Source organism: Saccoglossus kowalevskii, chromosome 3 (genome assembly GCF_978046115.1).
Source record: "Saccoglossus kowalevskii chromosome 3, keSacKowa6.1, whole genome shotgun sequence".
Classification (NCBI taxonomy): domain Eukaryota; kingdom Metazoa; phylum Hemichordata; class Enteropneusta; family Harrimaniidae; genus Saccoglossus; species Saccoglossus kowalevskii.
The window spans coordinates 37,160,845-37,182,964 of NC_140643.1; the positions used below are offsets into that span (position 1 = coordinate 37,160,845).

At 37.3% G+C, this 22,120-nt stretch overlaps 1 long non-coding RNA gene and 3 other non-coding genes across 9 annotated transcripts; all 4 read right to left on the minus strand.

The window, feature by feature from the left end:
• Positions 1–485: 485 nt before the first annotated feature.
• On the minus strand, positions 486–20,384 carry LOC102802498 (uncharacterized). 6 transcript variants are annotated; one of them, XR_438164.2, is made up of 6 exons: positions 19,955–20,384; positions 14,000–14,106; positions 13,440–13,618; positions 7,063–7,187; positions 4,433–4,573; positions 486–837 (listed from the first exon to the last, which is right to left on the minus strand). It is a non-coding gene; the product is annotated as an uncharacterized LOC102802498 (long non-coding RNA). The 6 variants fall into 6 exon arrangements; XR_014928891.1 differs by having other exon boundaries at positions 13,440–13,818; positions 19,955–20,361; XR_014928892.1 differs by lacking the exon at positions 19,955–20,384 and adding an exon at positions 16,586–16,640.
• On the minus strand, positions 1,265–1,342 carry Mir182 (microRNA mir-182). Its single transcript, NR_037545.1, has one exon. It is a non-coding gene; the product is annotated as a microRNA mir-182 (primary transcript).
• Positions 1,669–1,756, minus strand: Mir96 (microRNA mir-96). Its single transcript, NR_037538.1, has one exon. It is a non-coding gene; the product is annotated as a microRNA mir-96 (primary transcript).
• Mir183 (microRNA mir-183) lies at positions 3,974–4,047 on the minus strand. Its single transcript, NR_037546.1, has one exon. It is a non-coding gene; the product is annotated as a microRNA mir-183 (primary transcript).
• Positions 20,385–22,120: the final 1,736 nt, after the last annotated feature.

Genomic DNA, 22,120 nt, shown 5'->3' on the forward strand with positions numbered 1-22,120 from the left:
AATAAGCTATAACTTGTTCGGTTATGTTTCCACGTATAAATATGTGCAGTTAATATCCGGAGTTAGACAGTGTTTCGTTATATAACTGATATAAAAATAAAGCAAACAAGTTTTGTAACATCAAATAACCGTTTAATGAAGCTGTTAGTGGCCGTATAATTCCAGTTATCTCTTGAAGGAACATCCGTAGTTATTTTGTAACAATTCTTATTTTTAACGTAGAAAAATAATTGAAATAAAAACATGAATATACAATTACCTGTATTTCATTATAAAATTCATTTAAAAAAAAAACATGAGCATGTTTAGCGTGTGAGCGATCAGACAATATATCGTGTGGCACTCGCCCTGTTAAAACTGGTTACACTGGTTTCCCAAATCTCGACCGGGAAGACGACAATAAATTATATAGCCTATCGGACAAATTGAATACATTCAAATTAAAATATTAAATAAATGCGTCCTAATTCTCGTTCACAGGCAAGTTGAAGTTGAAGATCAAAATATATTTAATAGCAGAAAATATATTCTTCATACAAAATTATATCTTCTAAATTACACCGGCGTAACGATGCAAACTTGAAAGACATTGGCGTAATGGGAGATAATGTACATTGAATGATTTATCATAAAATCTACGACAGTCTACAAACACACATTAATCGATACCAATCCACGGCTCGCATCGCATTAAGTTGTTGAAAAAAAAAGTATAGCAGTTTCTGGTGATGGTTATTTTGTCCATTTCGGCTTTCAACTACTATCGCAGACATGGACGCGACGACCCAGTATTCGATGTGTTTCGTTGAATGTAGTGATGACGTCAATTATTTGTATCTGAGAAAGTAAAATGAAAAGAACATAAATGGTGAGAGGCTAGTTAGATACGTACGATAACGTTTTTAGTATTTGCAGACAAACGAGACAAACAAAAATGGACACTACTACCCGTAAATATTATAATGTACACCAACTTATCGCGCCTAAATTTACAAAATTTTATAATAATTGTAATTGTATTTTTTTCTACTATAAAAACAAATTTTTATCTGTAACAAATATATAATCACAATTTGGGCGTTACACGTACCGCGCATGCAGTCAGACAAGCGACCAGACAAAAAACCATCAGTCACAAAGATAACCGTTACAAAATTGACAGTAAAAGGGAATATTGCAGATGACGTTATTAATACAAAAATACGAAAAACCGAATAGTTACCTCTTTTTTAGTGTTGCTAGGGAACACGTTGACAACGCGCTTACACGCTGTAGTTGGCAAAAGCAGAACCACTGATCAGTGTACACAGTGTGAATTCTATCTATTGCCAAACACAACGAAAAGCAGTTTTTTTTTTCAAAAAGGACAAGGCTTGGCGACATGATAGGGGACCAATAATTGTCACCAGACACTAAACACTGCCGGTTATGTCTCATAAGTTTAGTCTGACCGTTACGAATCAGAACGATAACGGGTAAATCTGCCAAACGACGATCGTCACACAGAAGAAAGTCATGCCACACCAGAGACAAAAAACGATTAGAACCATCATTATATGACGACTGAACTACGTCAAAAGCGACTGGGAGATGAGATACAGACACCGCCGCACTAGCTTGGCATGCTGTTCTAAGTGGTGGCGTCCCAGCTCAGACTGACCGAAGTACCCGGATGAAAGGTCGATGACGTCCTGCTTGCCACTAGCATACTTTCGCTGATATAAAAAGACAGCAAAATGTGCTAGTGCCAAAAAGGAAGAGAACGTTCCGTTATTGTTGTTGGTGTTGTTATCCACTTATAAGAGATATTTACATAAAATAGATAAATATTTTGAAAAGAAAGCTACATGCGCAAATCACAATGAAGTACGATTCGATCCATAATACACTAGTACCATGTAAGACGGGGAGGGGTGATTTGGACAAAGATTATACATTTCACAACAACGATATCAAACTCAATATATAATAAAGTGTGAAATTATACATTTGATGTAAAGTGCGAAATAAAAAAAATCGGTTAGTACTAAAGTGTTATATTTCCAATGAGGCTGTTTGGGTTTTTATAACACATATAATTAATACATTGAAACGGGAAATAGATATCATGTAAGAATCATGTAAGAAGCTCAAAAACCAATAGTTGCGCATCGGAGTCTTATTATCGAGGGCTTAATGAAAACCTGTCGTAATCAATTATGTTCAGTTTTCATAACCAATTATGTTTAGCGGCAAAAACTAATTATGTTCATTTTTCTAAGCAAATATATTAAGTATTCGTAACCAATTATGTTCAGTATTCGTAACCAATTATGTTCAGTATTCGTAACCAATTATGTTCAGTATTCGTAACCAATTATGTTCAGTATTCGTAACCACTTATATTCAGTGTTCGTAACCACTTATGTTTAGCGTTCGTAACCAATTATGTTCAATATTCCTAACCAATTATGTCCAGTATTCGCAACCAATTATGTTCAGTTTTCATAACCACTTATGTTCAGTATTCGTAGCCACTTATGTTCAGTGTTGTAACCACTTATGTTCAGTGTTCGTAAACAATTATGTTCAGTGTTCGTAACCAATTACTAGTATGTCCAGTATTCGTTCCCAATTATGTTCAGTAATCGTAACCAATTATGTTCAGTATTCGTGAATACTTCTGTTAAGTGTTTGTAACCACTTTTGTTCAGTGCTCGTAATAATTATGTTCTGTGGTCATAACCAATTATGTTCAGTGTTCGTAACAATTATGTTCTGTGGTCATAACCACTTATGTTCAGTGTTCGTAACCTATTATGTCCAGTGTTTATGAGCAATTCTGTCCAATGTTCGTAACCTATTATGTTCAGGTTTTTGTTTAGTATTCATAATCAAGTGTATTTGGTGACACAACATTTCAATGAAAGCTATTCTTGACATTACAATTCCCAACAACGAGACAGGAATTCTCCGGGTGTAAACGTTGTCCATCATTTAAAACTAAACTGGAACCTATTTGAGCTGAACACTGATAGTGACTGTTAGGGTTACATAGGTGTTCCGGTAATATACTCCATGGGCCTTAATAATGCAATTGGTTCAGATTTCTTAGCATGTGACGTGGGACACGAGCGAGACCCATACACATTAACTAACGCCGTTGACGTGAAACATTCAACTATAAGTACGATAACAACATCGAGCTGTCAACGTCAATTTTAAGACGATATTCCATTCATTTTAAGTGACATTCGAAATACATGGAGCAATGTCGAGTAATCAAAGTACTTTTTCCAACACAAAAAATAATAAAAACATATCGGGATGCTATTCTGGTGTGATTTGTTCTTATTAGGTCAACGCAAGTACTCTGTTTCGATAATAACCACAGGTGCAAATGTGGCTAGTGCGTACGCGCGTTATGGCGTTGCTATTATTAGTAGTAGTGGAAGGATATTTTAATTATTTGGTTAAAGTAGTACGCGTAGGTATACGTTTCAACAGGAACTCCAAACTATGATGGCAAGTGTATGACAAGTGAGTGCTATGTTTCACTGACCACAACAAGCGTAGCATTCACAATCTCCCTGACGCTGGTTATGCAATGTACAAGATCTAGTACATTCGTCACATGTGCGCATTTTAAGGAAAAGGGGTAATACCAAATGTCATAGCCACACATGAGTAAATATGTGAGTAATAGACAATATAATTCATGCACAATTAGATCATTATTGGGACAATGTAAAATGAGGACAAAAAACGTGAAAAAAACAGTAAAACATTAAAAAGTGTTTTTATTTTCATTCAATTCTGATTTGAAAATTGAATGCTACTATGTTCTTTATTCCATCATATATTTATTTACCAATTGTGCAATTATTGCCCGACCCCCCCCTCCCAGGACGGTATATATATATGAATACAGGCATACATGATACTTTTTCTGCCTTGGAATGTGAATAGGATTGATATGCGATTTAATTCTTGACGTTGTAAATGGCACTGGAAAATCCACTGGAAGCGATCAGAGTGCAGTGAATTCATACAGTGCCATTCACAGCGCAAAGTGGTAATGTGAAAGCACAAAGGGTACAGAGTAGCAGAAATCTTTAAGTAGGAGTCTTCAGACGTTACAATCAAGATAAAGAAGTCGAGGTAGGTAAGAATAGCTAAGATATCCAGCACCGGATATAGCAAGCAGGGTGTTCCGGTCATGTGACATGTCAGGTGTCAACAGAAATAATCACCATAGATAACACTAGATGAAAAATTGTTCATTTGCAGAGAAGGGAGACAGAAAAGCAATCTCATTGGCAGCAAAAGAGCGTGTCTAGTACCGTCTTAGTCACATATCAGTGTGTATGGAAATACAATTATTGATATATTTGTAGAATTGCAAAATAACCTTATAATCAGAGTATTGCAAAATGACGGGAAGCATCATTACCTCAGCCATGTCGTCATTAGGAGATGATTGTACTTGGTGTGATGTCTCACTAACTCTGCTAACATTTCTCGGCTTGTCTACCAATTCAGAGAGTTCCATATCTCTTCGGAATTATTGCTGATTTTAACTTGTACTTGTATTCTGAAATAGACACCGATAAATCTTTTCATTAGATAGATATAAACAATGTGTATGTTTCCTGAAACTGTTATTTTTTTTTCATTTATTGCGATAAGAGGTAAGATACAAAAAATACACCAACATATCTATAAATTAGGAGACCGGGCATTGCGCGAACCTATCACCATTCGAAGCAAAATGTACTAAAATAGTACAATTAGCGACATACGGGTAAACCTCACTTGAATTTTGATGATGACTAAATTGAGATGGCGATATTTAAATGGTACGCTTACTTTATTATTCCGTGAGAGGAAGCAGTTAAAAACAAAATTATCGGAGAACAAGAGATTGCGGTACCCATGAGTTGTGACTGCGGAATAAGCTAAACAGCGGTCACGTGACAATTCGTTGTGAGACGGTAGCTTAGAGTAAATAATATACGAATACGCGCGAGAAAGTATGTGCATTAATTGTACTGATAACAAGACTGAATTATAATATATACACTTCAAAAATGATACACCAATATATTTTTATTACACCGTTTTTGTTACAAATAGTTTAAGAGAGTTATGGTACACGTTCTTGATAATATACACGATCCAGTTCGTAAAGACATATCACGTGACATTACACGGTATACATCATAAAGTGATGAGGGGTGGGGGCTGTCTAAACCGCCGGACATTAAGGAATAAATTATTCTTTTACACCGAGGGTGCAAAAGTTAATAAATGTGTACCCGGGAGAACAATTTATATTAGAGGTGATCGGCGCGCTCAACGCCCCAAACGCAAAAATCAATAATCCTAGAAAGTTTGGAGCCATGACATGACAATAGTGATCAAGACTTGACTGATTTCCACCCAGTCTACTTCTATTCACTTCTCTTATGATAAGCCTCCGTGTTTGTAATTAATCTTCTTTTTCTGACAGAATATTTTCTATATTTGTTCACGTATGATTCCCCAGTGGCGTTGTTCTCAAGGACAGTAGACTGAGTGATCGTGGTTTGAACTGCCGAGAATGAGCGCGAAACGTGATTTCTCAGTGGTTCCTGCGTGGCTAGTGCGAATCAGCAGCGCACTCTGTCGACACCGTCTTTGAAGCAAAACGGTCACTTGGAGAAGCGTGGAGAGTGCTGAAGACGAAGCTTACAAAGACGGAAATACGCAAATATAATATATTACCCAAACACGGAAAACGACAATCCGACAGGACGATTAAATCTCCACACAATACTGCGGTGACCTTCACGTGACCTAAGGGAGATTGCGGAAAAGATTCAGACTTGAGCGTCTCCATGACGATAGCTCACGTGAATGATATGTTTGTGCCTCTAAATAACGTATACACAGATGATGGCACTGGTTATTAATGTTTCCATGTCTTGCATCTAGATTCCCCAAAACAAAACAACTTAGATCATGATGTTAATCAGTAATCGCAAAGTCGTCGCGATGGTACTCGGTCACCTTGGGCAAATAACAAAATATGACAGTTACTGTAAAGTCATTAATTATTCACTGGTTTAAATTTTGTTGTTTGCTGATACCCGAAACCCGCTACTTAAATGCGCAAATACGTGAATCTACATTACAGTGAAATTAAATACTGTAAAATACTTTATTTAGCTGGATTTAATTTTCACTGAATAGACTTTTTTTTGATGTTTTGTATGGAATTTATTTTCATTGAAGTTTAATGTAAAATATAGAAGAAAAAGGTATAATGGCTGGATTTTATTTTTAATTTTTTGAAAATAGCGAAAATTAATTCCAAGCAAAAATAAAGTATTCCAAAGATCAGAGAAAAACGATTCCTCTGCAGTAGTGGAGTAAACGCACAGTACACTGATAATCAGGTAATTTATGTTATTACTTGATTTTTGGAATATAGATTTGTAATGGGGTTTGTAATACCGCGTTGCACAGAGCCCTACGGACAAGAACACCAAAAATACAGCAAACTATTATGATACAGCCCAAAATGAATGGATATGCCGTACGGGGAGGGGCCGTTGGGCGAGCGGGCGTGTGCTTCAACAAAGCGACCACCCGCTGTCATCACGTGACACCCACGATGTAAATCAACGTTATTGATGACTGGATAGACTTAGTGCGGGAGTAAATATGACATTTTCATAAAACTTTTGTAATTTTAGAGGATTGCGGAGACCCGTTAACATTTAAATGTCCAGACGGATACTGTCACAGTATTATCAGAAAATCTGTTTTTAAGCCTTAAATGTTTAAGTAACTTGAAATACTGTTTATCTATATATACATATTTATTTATAATTGATTTCATCACCAATAAATGAGATATTTTAAAAGCACTGCGACAACAATTGGCGACAACGAACACAAATCGCCACCAATCAGAAACGTCGATATGTTTTATGGGGAAAGTGTCCTTGTAAAAGTCACGTATTAAAACGACAGACCCATTCTAAACGATAACTCATATTTTTATATCAGTAAATATTCCTTAAAATGTCCGACTACCTGTAAGATGACTTTTTTTCTCCGCTAAGTGTCTTGTCTTGTCTTTTTTTGCCAGGTAGCTAGACAACGATAATCGGCAGCATCTCGCCAGTCTCTTGCCTCAATCCCTCTGATTTGATCTCCACCTGTCAGAACGGAGATGAATGTCACTCTTGGGGCTCTGGTTGCCATGGAAACAAAAATGTGTGTATGCAACCTGTACGAAAAACGTGAAGCATGAAGCAAGAGCCGCCAATGTCAGCGGTGTTTTGAACTCTGGCCCGTGAAACCCGGTTTTAATACGCAGTTTATATACGCGTTCTTTATGTATGATAAAGTTTTCAGCAGGATGCAAATATCACAGCATTATTCCTACAGCTGTTAACACTAGATATACAAATATAACCTAGTGCAATAAGTCGTCTCGATTCTCTCTAGGTCTGGCGGTTACCGAGAAGTACACACACACACACACACATGGCGGCATCACTGGGAAAGACGTACAGAGCTAATGTAACAAAGTTTGATTTGTCGTTAAAATTATGATGCAATTTCAATATGGAGGGACCGTGAGAGCTCTGCGTCCAATGCAGAGAAAATTGATGTTTTTTGCTGCTTAATGTGCTCAGCGCAACCCCCCCAAGCCGACCTGTACCGTACACTCGAATCAATTTGCCCGCTTATATGATCACAGTAGAAAAGAAATATTTCTTTGCAACCCTAGTTTCAATTAAACAATTTTACTGAATGCGTTGCGATTTTTTTTTTTTAAAAACAGATAACATCAACGACAACCATTGACGTGATGGAAGATGCCTAATTTTGCGGATTGGCCGATGACAATTACATTCGATATGACATTAGCTGATTTGGATATACCAGCCATACAAAGGCACAACATTTCCAAGGACATATGCATTTAAAAACAGGTGTATCGTGCGTTCACGGAGAGAACTTTGGCATCCGGGTTCTTTTCCTTCCCGATCTACTAGTATTTCCTCCATTACCCCCAAGTAACAACATCACCAGTATCCACTCAGAAAAATAATTAATGTACCCAGAATCGTTAATGAATTTTCTTCGAAAAGCATTTAGTCCTTTGTTCTTATAACTATTGCAGAGTTCCATAAATCACAATATCTCATTTCTCAAAAAGCTTTATAGTGAGTTTTGCCATTATTTAGGCATACTAATATTGACGTGGCGTTCTTTGGAATCATTTCCTGTTTCAGTGTGGGCGACAGAGTGGTGTCTGGGCCGGAACCAGTCTCAGCAGCGGGGAATATGATGTCGGGGGAAAATGAAATAGAAAGGCAATGCCATTTTGAAGACGATGGGTTTTAAAGGATGTATATTTCGTTGAATTGAAACTAAATATATCAAACCTTATCAAAAGTCGGTTATATTTTACATAATTTTTCTTACATACAGAATAATACGATATCCTGATTTTACCATTTTGGGAGGCGTTTGTCACAATGTTGTTCGTGATATTTGGTAATGCCGCATGGGTTTGTTTAATTACGTGTCCAGCTGCCCATATACTGTAACTACTGATTTCTAAACAGAGCATGATTGAAAATGTAATCATTGCGATATTCTCTGGGAAGTTTGGTTTTATAGTAAAACATACATATCTTATTAAAGTAGTTACTTATCAAATGTTGTAATATGGCTATATATCGTGCAGCATCCGAGAACTGATTTTTGTACAAAGCACAAGTTCATTCATGAAAATGATGCGTTTTGAGTTATTTACAATTTGTATATTCACAATTTCGTTTGAACACATCTGAAAACATGTAGTTGTAAGATAGATATTTATGGTTGACGCGATTATTACTTATTATTTTTATTAAACAAATTCCCATGAAAATAGTTTCAAAAATGTATTTTCAGGGAATTTTTTTCAGGCATTTATTTCTCCCTTTCAAAAATAAATAAATAAATGCAGGGAACCCCTGCATCTCAGTAATGCAGGACATTGTGCGCAGTCGTAGCGACTCGTGAAACAAATTGACTATTCTAACCACAGTCGTATCCATGAGCGGAAAACGTGAAGCTTTTACGAAAATATTGCCATGGTAATTGAAGGTCGAGATATGGTTTAGATGACTCTTGTTTTATTTTTAGAATCGATGGCCTCTGTGATAAAAACACAAAACTCACTGCAGAGATGTACAATGTAAATATAAATACAATGGCATAACTATGAAATTAATAAGCTATTTTGGTGGTCAGTATAGCATGGTGATATCCTATAACGGCGACAGGTGCGAGTATTATTAATTCATGTTTAAATAGAAAGTAAACACAATGCGGATAATTGCATGTTATATTAAATGACAAATATTGAGAGAGATTAAACTATTCTTTTTTGCAAAGTTTACTTATTTAATTGAAAGTGAAAGGATTTATACTTTATAGCAATTATTGGAATGACTGATGTTTCGATTCTGGCAAACTTACATTTCCAGTACAGCTACCTCTACTTAAACTTGACCCGAACTAGCAGCAATTGGCTCAAAATTTAATTTGCTATTTTGCTGGAATTATCTGGAATTAATGAGATAATTACGTATGCACGGAGTGGTGTATTCAATTCCCTTGTCATTATTCGGCGCATAATAAATGAACCGAATCGAGGATTGTTGTCACTTCCCGGGAGCATGTTGCACGTGATCCAACGTCACATACATGTCATGAGGGATGGGGTGCTGCTTTTAAGTGTCGCCATGGAAACAGCTCAAAACATGCAAATGGTGTGCTATAAATCCAGTGACTGTGTGTGTAATAATAAAATAATAATAATAATTGTGTTTTTTATAGTTTTCCGTCACTTGGCTGATTAATATAAGACGATTCCAAGGCTGAATTATATCAATGAGCTATATCACTTGGCAATGACAGTTCTTAATGACGTTGACATCTCGGGAACTCCTCCTCCCTGTTTTATATCCGTCAGGGGCTCTTGGGTATTCCAGTCATGAGACGATAACGATATTGTGACAACTCAGCTGATACATTGCATTGAATCACCATGTTTCATGCTGAATTGCTTTTGTCTATAATAATGTTTATTTTTGGACCCCCGTGTTAAAACACGCCACGCTGGAAAATCCGAGTGTTTTTCAACCACACAGGAAATATCATGGCGGTTTTGTAAACTGTAATCAGTCAATTTAAATCAAATAGAAATGGATAACAATAAGAGTGAGTGAGTAGCTATGTACGTGGTTCGATTATGGAACACAGTTTAAGTTTACGACGTCGATTGTTAACAGTGACCGACAAATATAAGAGCACGTGACCACTAAAGTCGATTCTCGGCCTACATTAAAAAAATTAAAAAATTAAAATCAGCAAAATGTAATAATATTAATCAATCACTAAAATATGTGGTTCCCGATTAAGCCAGCGTGACTCTCGCGGTATTCCAATAACGCCGGTGTGAGTCTCGCGGTATTCTGATAACGCCGGTGTGACTGTCGCGGTATTCCGATAACGCCAGTGTGACTCTCGCGGTATTCCGATAACGCCGGTGTGACTGTCGAGGTATTTCCATTCCCATAACTCAGTACGTTGAGGTGATCACGTTTCAGATCCTGTCAATATCTAATCTTTGGGTAAATCCCTTTTCCCTGAACGATAATTTTGACTGGGTAGCAATTCAATTCACCACCTTTTTATGCAGTCACGGTGGACACCCAATCTCAACCACATGTGTTATGTTTTTATTTTCATTAAATATTTTCACCAACTTTCCGAGACTGAAAAGAGGTCGACAGCTTTTGTCAAATAAGTCGCTTATCTATAATGCAGAATTCGTTATTATCGGGATTTTTTGTTGGCTGATCAAAAGTGATATAAACTTCAACATTGTAACACCTTTTTAACACTACGTAACTTGAATCAATTTCATTTTTCAACCCGCTTTGTAACTCTCAGCTAAAATAATCCCAGATAATATAATATACGTACATAACATTAACAAAATAAAAATAGCTCGAAGCTATTATAATATTGGCCTTTCATTAGATACTCCTTGTCGACTTTAGCCTTGCTAAAGATTCACAGGATGTTTATCTTGTTTCACATTTACGTCAATATTGTTGAAAAAACTATTTAAAAAAAAATAATATCAATGATATTTTGTGAAGAATATTTAATACCGCATCTCTAATCCTACAGGTAGTATTCCTTCTGTTACCATGGATACATGTAGTTTATGGGAATCACTGGAATTTCCAATTGTTCAATCTGACATATACTGGGAGATCGCAGAGGTCGTCGTCGAGGAAATGATTTAATTGATACAACGTTCTGACATCTAAATACTTTATTGAAATATGAACAAGTACATCACATATTAATGGTAAACATATTACATTTTCGCGCGAAATTGAAGAAGTAAAATGTATTTTCAAGGTAATGAACACCTTTCTCCTACCAAGGGAGAAATTGCAGTATTCGGTATGGCCCTTGAGATTTTGTGTGACATCAATATTTCAAAGATGGGGTCGCTAAAAGAAATACACCCTTCGGAAAGAAAAGAAACAAACAGACTCCGAAGAGACGAACCCGGCCGCGGAGACGTCAGCAGTCCAAACACGAGAAAGACACGAATGGCTACTTACCACTGGTGAAAAAATGCAAAAACAAATACTGAGTCATTCGTCACACGGTCTCTCCTTTTCTTTCGGATAGAAAGTACCTATGTTCGATATGATCGTTACTTTATATATGTATGATGGTTGAGTCACATCCGGTGACTCTGGAATGAATGCTTAATCGGCATTCTACATGATGCTTTAACACTTCTGTCTGGATTTTAATGAAATATTCTTTTTGTCTCAAATCATGACAAATGTCCTCTTTACACGTTTGTTGATGCCAATCTCTTCTTAGTATCCGAAAAAAATACCACGTCAGGTAATTGCTACGTTCAACTAAGAAGTGGGTTGAAAGAAAATATTTTATAATTCCCAGACTACATTTGATATTTTTTTAGGTTAGCGTTTTTTAAAATTGAATAAGAAAAAAAAAATCACAAAAAATTGAACTGTTGACAAAAACTGAAAAGGAAATTCATTTACGGTGGAAAAGACGAATGTGCACACGGCGCGAGTGGTGCATTGTCCACGTCTGCTGACACTTACTTCGAATAATCTGTTTCAAATTTACGTCATTGGACCTCATTCCCTGTTATGGTCATTATTAACAGCCGCGATGACACAGACGACAATTGTAAGAGTGAGACGTTGTTAGGTTTCTGTATCAAAATTTTAACTACGATTTCCTGTTAATCAATTGAACGCAATTTTGATAGAATTTTTGGTGCGTACTTGTATGTACTTAACTGTGATGTATTATTGTTTATTTTTGGCCAAATGTATATAATTTTACATTGCCTATTTATATAAATTAAACATTTAATAAAAATGCCATGCTTTTTCGTTACAGGTGACGATATGTTCAAAAGGGGGAACCATACTTACTGTACAATGTAAGGCCCAAAACCTAAATAAATGGATTATTTCTAGTCAGCGCGCTCGTCAGTTCAAAAGGGGCCGCTTGCGATTTTTTTTTTGATTCCTTCTAAAATACTGTAAAAATTGGGAAAAGGGAACCTGAACAAAAGCGCGTCGTCGCACCATTTTTGGGACATTTCAGGACCAGAAACAAAATTATATTATGTTTTTCCAAGAAATAAAGAAGAATATTATAACAAATCGATGTTTATGCTCAGTTTAAGTTTAACTGGCCAGTTAGACAATAAGTCTCAATGTCATGTCACATAAACAACCTGGATAGTACACCCAGAATAGAAATGTAATACACACTGAAATAGCTACATGCCATTTTAGCGAATTTGACTGAATGTATGAATCAGCAGACATGTTTCATACGAATCTCTTTCAAATAAGTGATTAACAACGGGGTTTTTAAGTTTAATTTAACGTTCGCCTTGAGTGAATTCTGCGCAAAAAACAAATGACATATCGCCTGACTTAAAATAAAGAAGAAATCGTTTGACTTTTAAACTCAAGAAGCCAGCATCCCGAATTAAAGAGATGGAGTCGATCTGCGCCGCAGGACATCATATATGTAAAGATCTGAATTGTTATATTTCCTCCAGGACTTCACCTACTGACTTATGTACGTCTTGAAGTATTATAAAATATATATTATTAATTCCTACAAATTACATCATGTTTAACGGGTGTTCTTGTTATCCCATTACTCGCTAGTGGCGGCCGGCCAGCGCACGTAAGGCCAAAATCAATACATTTCTTATATGCATACACCCCGGGGTGCAGCAAGGCTTGTAAATCTCACATTCGTACTGGACGCAAAATGTCTCCTGCAAGCTAACTACATGAGGGAATCGTTCCTACCTGGCCCTCTCGGATAACGGTCGACCTTCGCCGTCTTCTCTCTTTTATGACCCATTAACGGCGTACATTTGTCATCGCTCTGTGTGCTCCTTGTTTCATACGAATCTCGTTCCCGACAGCTGTCCCGATCGTGCTTGCATTAATCGTGCATTTAATCCGACTTGTTCAGAAAACGTAGCCTTATGATAAAGATATGCGATATATAAATATATATTTATACAATATATTTAGTGCAATTTAAAGAACCTTTTTAGATTGATTCGAGTATATACTTAACTACAGATCCGACTGAAATATCAGCATACTGGCATTTACGGTAAAAATATATGTGATGTGTTCATCTATCGTGTTGTCAGTTAGTAATAACAGACCAAACCCGCTACGCAATAAAAAAAGATATAAACACATTTTGCAAGAATTGAATCTGTCACACGTGTGGCAAATTGGTAATATTCACACTGTGATGGTATTATAAACCCATCAAGAAGACCCTCCCTTATTTCGCTAAGTCCTAAGCTATCATAAATTTTCATAGTATTCACTTAGAATTCCATACTCACCCATGGTTTAGAGTACAGCGCGTTCTGATATGTGTTATGTTAACATCAACCGTGCATGAGTCCACGCTGACCCTACCTATTGCACCAACCACTGTTAAACACGACAACTGCAATAATAACACACACACGATGGAAATTAAAGTTAGAGAAAGCGGAAATATTAATTTGTAGAATACAAAATAGCCTCCACGATGACAGGTGCAACAGTTTGGCGACTTAAATCGTTTCCTCCGTCATTTTTTTTCAATTCACATTAAGAATACTGTTGTCGGGCCGTCCACGGTTGTATAAATTAAACGTCTTACTATATTTGTTTTTCATTAAAAATGCCAGTATACTAAACCACATAATCGAACGCTCAATGTCACATTTCATTTATCGAGAAAATCATGTTATGATAAAATCAAATAAAAACATGACAATGACACAGAATATACAATGGTCGGTGAGTAGTTTTGTTACATCTCGCATAATATAACAACTGACATTAAGAACTGGACGTGAATCGTCGTAGCAATAATAACAACAATGCAAGCGTTTCAAATTGAACCATTGGATGACAAAAATATTATTATCTACGAGTTTTTCCTCGTGACTTAACATAACGATAACAAAGAAATTTTCGAGAAAGACGAGAATGCATCGGTTAATATTATAGCATTTACTGTTCAAATCTCAGCGATGCCAGAATCACTCTATCCAATTACATTACAATAACCTGGCTCTCTCGGGCAGACCCCAGGGGGATATTATAGCTAATACAATACAATTAAGAAATTGAACAATCATATGAATATGACCCGTCACCTTAGTTTCAATTCGAAACCCGATTACCTTTAGATTATTGAAATAAAATAAATTAGCCGTGTAGAGACTCCCCCTATACGATAAACAGTTTATACCGTGCCGCGTTCACTGATTTCTGATCTTGGATACCCAAGTTACCGTGCAATATCCTAAAATGTATGGATTCAGGTATATAAAAATTGACTCGAATTGAAAGGCGTCAAATATAGATGTTGCATGGAAGCAAAAGATGCCAAATTGGTACACGATATAGGACCGTTTAGCGGTGTTGTGATAATGGTGATGAAATCCTAAAAACATCTGAAATTAACTCAAAACGCATTAACTGGCGACTCTCGACATCTTAGCTATTTTTTCGAGTCCCGTTTCTCATGGAATATTCAAGTTGTATATTAGGTTGACGTTTTTTGCTGAATATTTAGAATCCGGTACAAAAAAATAATGGCAAATTGGTATTTTTACCCACATTCGTTAAACTCGATTCGATACTAGCTAAAGCGTGCACTTCGAGATGAGCACACAGATATACAAATTTTACAAGCTTACAACATCCAGGCAAAAATGACAGGACAGACCCAAGTCGCAAATACCCACCCTGTGACGTTATCTTCTGCGGAGGACGTCAATGATTCCCAATACATCTTCTTACAATTCGCGTGTGTGCGTGAACTGTTTGGCAAGGACTGTTGAGCTAGTCAAAACGTCTTTTTTGTGTTTCTGAACATGTACATTTTCTAGTTCAAGGTCTCCAAATTCAAATTAAGACAATATACTGAATACGTCACCAAAATTATTGAGAAAGTGGTCGCTCTCTTTCTGTGCTTATGTCTGGGCATCATTCAGGATCAGTACTAGTATATTTTTCAGTATAGTTATTCTCGAATCCCAACGAAATTTGGAGACTCAGTAGCATTCCCATGTCTAAGTACCCACACGCATAGCTTCAATTATTTAGGATGCTACTGTTCACTTTTCGCAATTTCTGCGCACATATTTTTCCACATTGCAAACGTGGTTAAACTAGGGATATCATTTCTCTAATGACATACTATCACTTATACTATCGCAATTTCCGCGAATATCTTTACGGGGGGAGAGGCCACTTGAAAATAAATCAACCACAGCGAAATGGAAGTGGTGATACACGGATAAATGAATGGCGCGAAAAAAGTCAAGCATATATTCAATAAGAAAAAGTAAATCTGACAAAAAATGGACTTAGCCTATTTCCAATCGAGAGTGACGCCTACTCCAAATAAAAGTAGCAATGCGCGTACATATACATGTACCTATATACCGGGGAAATCGTGGGACGAATCCGGGATTAAGATCCTGTGTGTAGGTTACGAGTCAACACTATTTCGGCAGTAAACGTTTTGGCGAATTTAATACATTTCGATGATCATGAGAATTGGCAACTATTGAACATTGCACAGCAAACGACAGCATTTTTCATTTCTTCTCTGACGAGGTCCCGGAGACAAAGTGACCATATTTGTTGACGGTTTCTTCATTTGAATGTTTTATAACGTCTGTCTTGTTATCGAGAACGGGTCGACTATCACACCTGCTATGGTTGACAACGAATACTGCGGCGGAACAAAATGCAATTCGACTGACGTGTTTTGAAAAACCCTAACCCTAACACGTAATATTTTAAAACGTATGTTGATATTTAAACATGAAACCTCGATTCTAAAACCATTTCTTGCATATGAATCATATAAGTGTGACTCAAAATTTGAAACCATTTATATAAAACACTTAATAAAAACTCACGGTTAAAAGCTTTTATTTGGTGTGCACGCTGTCTGTAGAAAGTCTGCTTACGATCTGACCAATATGAACGTACTAATATGTCGTTTTAATCAGACGGTAAGGTTAAAAGTGCACCACGTATATAGGAATTGAATTGATGTGATATGGATAATAAAATAATACTATACTTGTTTGTAAATAACAAAAATGAAATTGAACATATGAGGTCCCGATGTTGCGCTACGAACACCACGACGATCATCGGCGTTATTTCTACATATGGCGCACATTAATTCCCATCGATTCGATTGGATCTGTCTTTTTTATTATTATTTTATATTTTGCTGTTCGCTTCATTGTCACGGTCGGAATCATTGGATATGATACAGATAGTTGGATTCGGAAGATGAAAAGCTGCGCTCATAAAGACTAATGGGGAATTTATGCACCAATCTTTCTCTCCCAAGGTCAGACCTTGGCGTGTTATCAGAAAAGCGGGAGATGGAGAATAACAGTATTATTTATGCAGAAGTTCAATTCAAAGATGCAAAAAGGGAACAAATAAATCTTGATAAGCATTGTAAAAATAATAAATATCATTGATAACGTGTCTCTTTAATACTAGTATGTGAGGAATATTTATGGATTTAGTAAAAAAAAACAAAAGAGCAGCTCACAATATTTGATATAATATATTTTATATAAAGAACGTTTTCAAGATCATGAGAGATTGTGTCAAATACGTTTGGTCGATTGGAAGAATTTCTCAAACCAGTCGAGATACGTCAGTGAGTATACCATGTTGGTATATGTAGAAACATTACACCGCGAAGTACAAGTGTTCGGCTGTAAATTGTATTTTTGTCTTTTTTTTTATCTAATTTAATTAATAAAACAATAACACCCTAATGCAAGGCTGGTCTTTATTTTAAGTATCATTTAATTGTAGATTCGAATTATACACGTCTTATCGTGTTATTTAGCAATCTAAACAAGATGGGGATTTGGATGCGTATTTTTTTATTTCGGTGATCACGATGTTCGTCACTACTGGAGTTCGATTAAATTAAATTAATGTGAATGGTTATTGTAGCGATGGTGCATATGTTGCTCCAATTTGCATATTGGTATAACTAATAATTCTAATGCTCACCAAATTGTCTTTTGTGGCATGTCTGCACAACTGGCGAGCGATCAGCTGTTTGAGTGGCACGGTACCACGACTTTGGACGTTTCGTTTGTATGCACTGCTTAAAAAGCGTGGAAGCGAAACCTTGCACGTGAAATGACTTGTCTCCAAGCGTTGGTATTCTCTGTGCCGAGAAGGAACCGGACCAAAGCGTCCGTCGTAGTAGTCATTCTGAGACCGCCAAAGCGCTCACCGTATGCAGTGTAATCTAGCAAATCACACGCATTCCTAAAATACCGCGGTTTCGTGGGAGCCCACGTTTTCAGATTGTCATCACATACAGATGAAATGAACCCACAATCGAAAATAAAACCAAGCCGCCAAATTCATGGGCTAGCTTTAAACAAGTAATTGTAATATCCTGCCACGTGGAACTTCAGTACTGGCGTATGCCGGCCGGCCAGTCAGCACACACTCCACTCAGCTGATCAAATGCAACATGTCGATGTGATATAACCCTAAGCCCTTTCCTGAAATATTATAATAATTATATTTCTATTACAGAGGTCGTTGGCTAGAATTGTACCAGAGATAAATAACGTACATGTAATCATTACAGACAAACATAGTATATTATATAGACAAAGAATGGGATATTTTACTCTTCACACAAAATACCTTTCCTATTCTAACACCACGACAGTTCGTATCAATCCACTCAACCATAAACAGTACACATACACAGGTCAAAACAGTTAAGGGAAAAACAGCTGATTTACTGATGCATGTTCGTCCTCCCCGTCTAAACGTTTCGTACATTGTTTTACTTAACTAGCATTGTACCAGATTAGTCGTAATAAAGCGACGGAATACTCGGGACGATTGCTCGCTACAGAACTCGTCTTTATGCTCCGCGCTTGCTGACTCTCTTTTCCGATTCCCGCATTATGTGCGACTATTCAGCAAGGACGACACATGCATGCGACTTATATGTAAAACGTTTGCTAGTTTGACAGAGCAGGCGAGTTCTGAAAACACATTGAATTATTGGATGTCTATGAGCGGCTTAAACCGACATGAAATGCGCACGTCACAATCGAATAACTACTCGTTCCCGAGCTGTTCAGTAACACCCATAAACAGTACTTCACAAAATCGCTGTCATAACGACGACGCATCTTTCACTGTGTGACATACGGGCCCACATGTGTAGTAGCCAAATGTACGAGAACTATTTCCTACAAAATGACTTTCGATTCAGGTGGACTAAATGAGTTTTATTTTGAATGGAATGAAAAGGTCGAATGCTTTCTGCCAATGAAACAATATAACTAAGTTGAATAGCCTGGTATGCATTCCTGTCGGCTTTAGCAATGCCCATTCATCTTCCGGCTTAACTGGTGGTTGCAACATCGTATAGCGAACATTGCTAGGACAGGGTTTTGTCTTGTGTGTTACTGAAGGCAGCAAGAACGGAAACGCGCTACTGGTAATTTACGCCAGGTATATCTGTTAGCCCGTTGGACTTTCTCATCAGTCCCAGCCATTAGTAGAAAATCACTAATCGTAAACTACCACTTTTTACAGCAATTATGACCTTAAATAGACTATGTTGAAAAGATACTGACCTATAGCACGACAAGATCCAAAAGAAAAACTAGAATTTCTCTCTTTGAGAATTTAGACTAATTACATAGAACAGATTTTTGTTGAGTTACTCGGTGGTATTTCAGTAAATCTATCGAGCCATCTGACAAGCTGGTCCCAACCCAGATAAAATCAGTGTTATTTTAGTCATCCGGGTACACGTAACGCCCGGTTACAATATGTTTACGTTTGATTTGTCCTCCCATTGTAATTTATCGATGTGAAGATATGTTTTGATTCCAGATCGGTGAATTTTGGGAATTCAGAAATGTGCCACTTCGTGACAGTTTTTGTTTCAGTTGTATCACTGCCTGAAACGTATGCTATACGCTATTAATATTAACAGCTCTGTAATTTGACACAGTCAGGAAGCGTTATCTATAGATAAAAACGAAGCCCCACAGCCGAGAGGTCGGGATCGACATCGCAATATGTATATCGACAATTGTGGGAGAGTATCGATAAGAACGAGGAACCTCCCGCGTTCTACTGTATCTAAATAACGCTAAATAAATAAAGAGGACGACGTATGCAAAGAAGGCTTGCGTTATGTTTGTTCTATTTGTGTCATCATATCTCTGGGAATGCCAACAAATCGGCGAACTCGTACTTACCTATAACATGTACAGTCACCGCATGATTCCAAGGCCGACTAAACAGAGATGTACCGCTGTGTGTGATCGGGAGTGGTGTCGTACGTTACCGTACACACATCGTCTAAATAATTACAGCCGCCATGACGATGCGATGAATACACGAAACACGTTTCTCTCATACGCTATGAACAGCTGTAGCAGTACAACGTGGCATTTCACTCGTTTTAACGTATACTGTCAATACCGTGGCTTATGAAACACATAGTATTCGACCCTCGTGTTGCTCGGACATCTCGACCACGTTCCGCACACGTTGCCGAGGAAACTGATGAAACAAGGTGGACCCATCTTAGCACCGGGGCTTCATCGCACTGCCGGGGTAAGAAGAGGTGCCTTCCCACTGACGTCTAGGGGACACACTGTTGAACAATGACAGCCACGACTTTGTTTTTAAGAGTGAGACCTAATCCAAGCGTTTGTGTGATATATATTTGTACCTTGGTCTCATTTGCATTGGGATTCAATGTGGACGTGGTCATTACATAAAAAGAAACGTTACGCCGCAGCCCGATCCCGCACGCCCATTGGTCAACTCATTGGCGCCACCCCGATTCACCTTTCACGGGCAGTCCTCGTAAAAGGAGGGAATTCATGATATTATCGGTGGACCCAAACAATGGAAGTCGAGAATTGATTCATAGATTACACATGCGTCCCTTTGCATGCCGAGACAAAGGGGCCATCACACCCGAATTGAGCGATTCAGCTGTGACGCTTTCCCGGAGTTAATTCATTCGATCCTCAGCTAAAGCAACATTAGACTTGTTACTTGTAATCTGTCTTTACACATGCAATTCATCATACACGTGCTATAAACAGATTTAAAATACACAGTTTTACAATAAATATATCGAACCCGAAATCTACATTGCACATACTAAAACATATACAACATCGCCACTTCACACTAATGTTATTCTTACCCTAGTCCGCGAATTGTTCTAATTGACAACACCCTTTCTTTAATCCGTGTCAATTGTTTACCTTCTTGTCAGTTGCCATCCTTCAACTACACTACTTGATAATGAATTATTTAAAGCTGAAGTCCAAGCTGGATTCCGCAATGTTAGGGTGTTGCAATTTGATGCTCCAACGATACATCTATTGCGAACACGCGACATCAGAAGCTATACAATGTCGTCTCAAACCAGTTATCTATGTCTTTAGTTAGATGTTTTATTGTGAAAAGTGCACCATTAATAGTGTACACTTTTTCCAGGCACAAGATGGAGTGGCGCTATGGAGTAGCATATTCAGAGCAAGACAGCACCTTTCTTTTTCTTCTATACAACGAATCGTTTTGGCAGTGAAAATGGGCGTGATCTAAACTAAATATTAATGATCATGCAAACGGAAGGGCGAGCAGGTGTTAATACTAGGGTGGTTAGAGCACCGTAAATTGGCCGATTTTTCAAGAATGGATAAAAACATCAAATAATTTGAACTTGAAACTCCCGATAGTTTCGGTTGAGAGTAGATTCACAACAAAGTGACAGTGCTGACTGTCATGTTCATATGACATACGAAAAGAAACGTCACAATATTGCGACACAATAATGGCTATATTATTAGTACTACTAGCAAACCGTCAGCGATGTACTACAAACGTTTTTTTCTACTAAACTATTTTTAATTTTGTGCTGGTATCACAATCTCTTAGTTTTAACCCCAGTGTCCACTTAGTTCGTTCCCGCAACTTATTTTTCTTTAAACAATCAACCAAACAAACAAACAACTCACTAACTGAATTTTACATAGATGCTGTCTCGTTATTTCACTTTACTTGCCGCGTTCCCATGCGCAGAATACAACGCGTTCTCGGCCTGAGTTGACAGCATTTCTTTCGATGGACTTATTATATATATGCCGTATTTTTAGGAGAAGTTTGAAATTCATTAATTTACAATTAAAGTGGGCCGTTTTAGCCACGGTGGTAACTCGAATGGCATACGTTAAAATACAGAAGTGAGGTACCATTTACTTTAATGACAACGTAGTCTCATTAATTATTCAGCTTTCCGCATCAATTCTTTCCACTTTGTGTGGAATTTTGCTATTTATGACGAATTAAGAAAAACGTGGTGAAAAGAAAACACCCACTCCACGAGAATTGTAGAACGCACA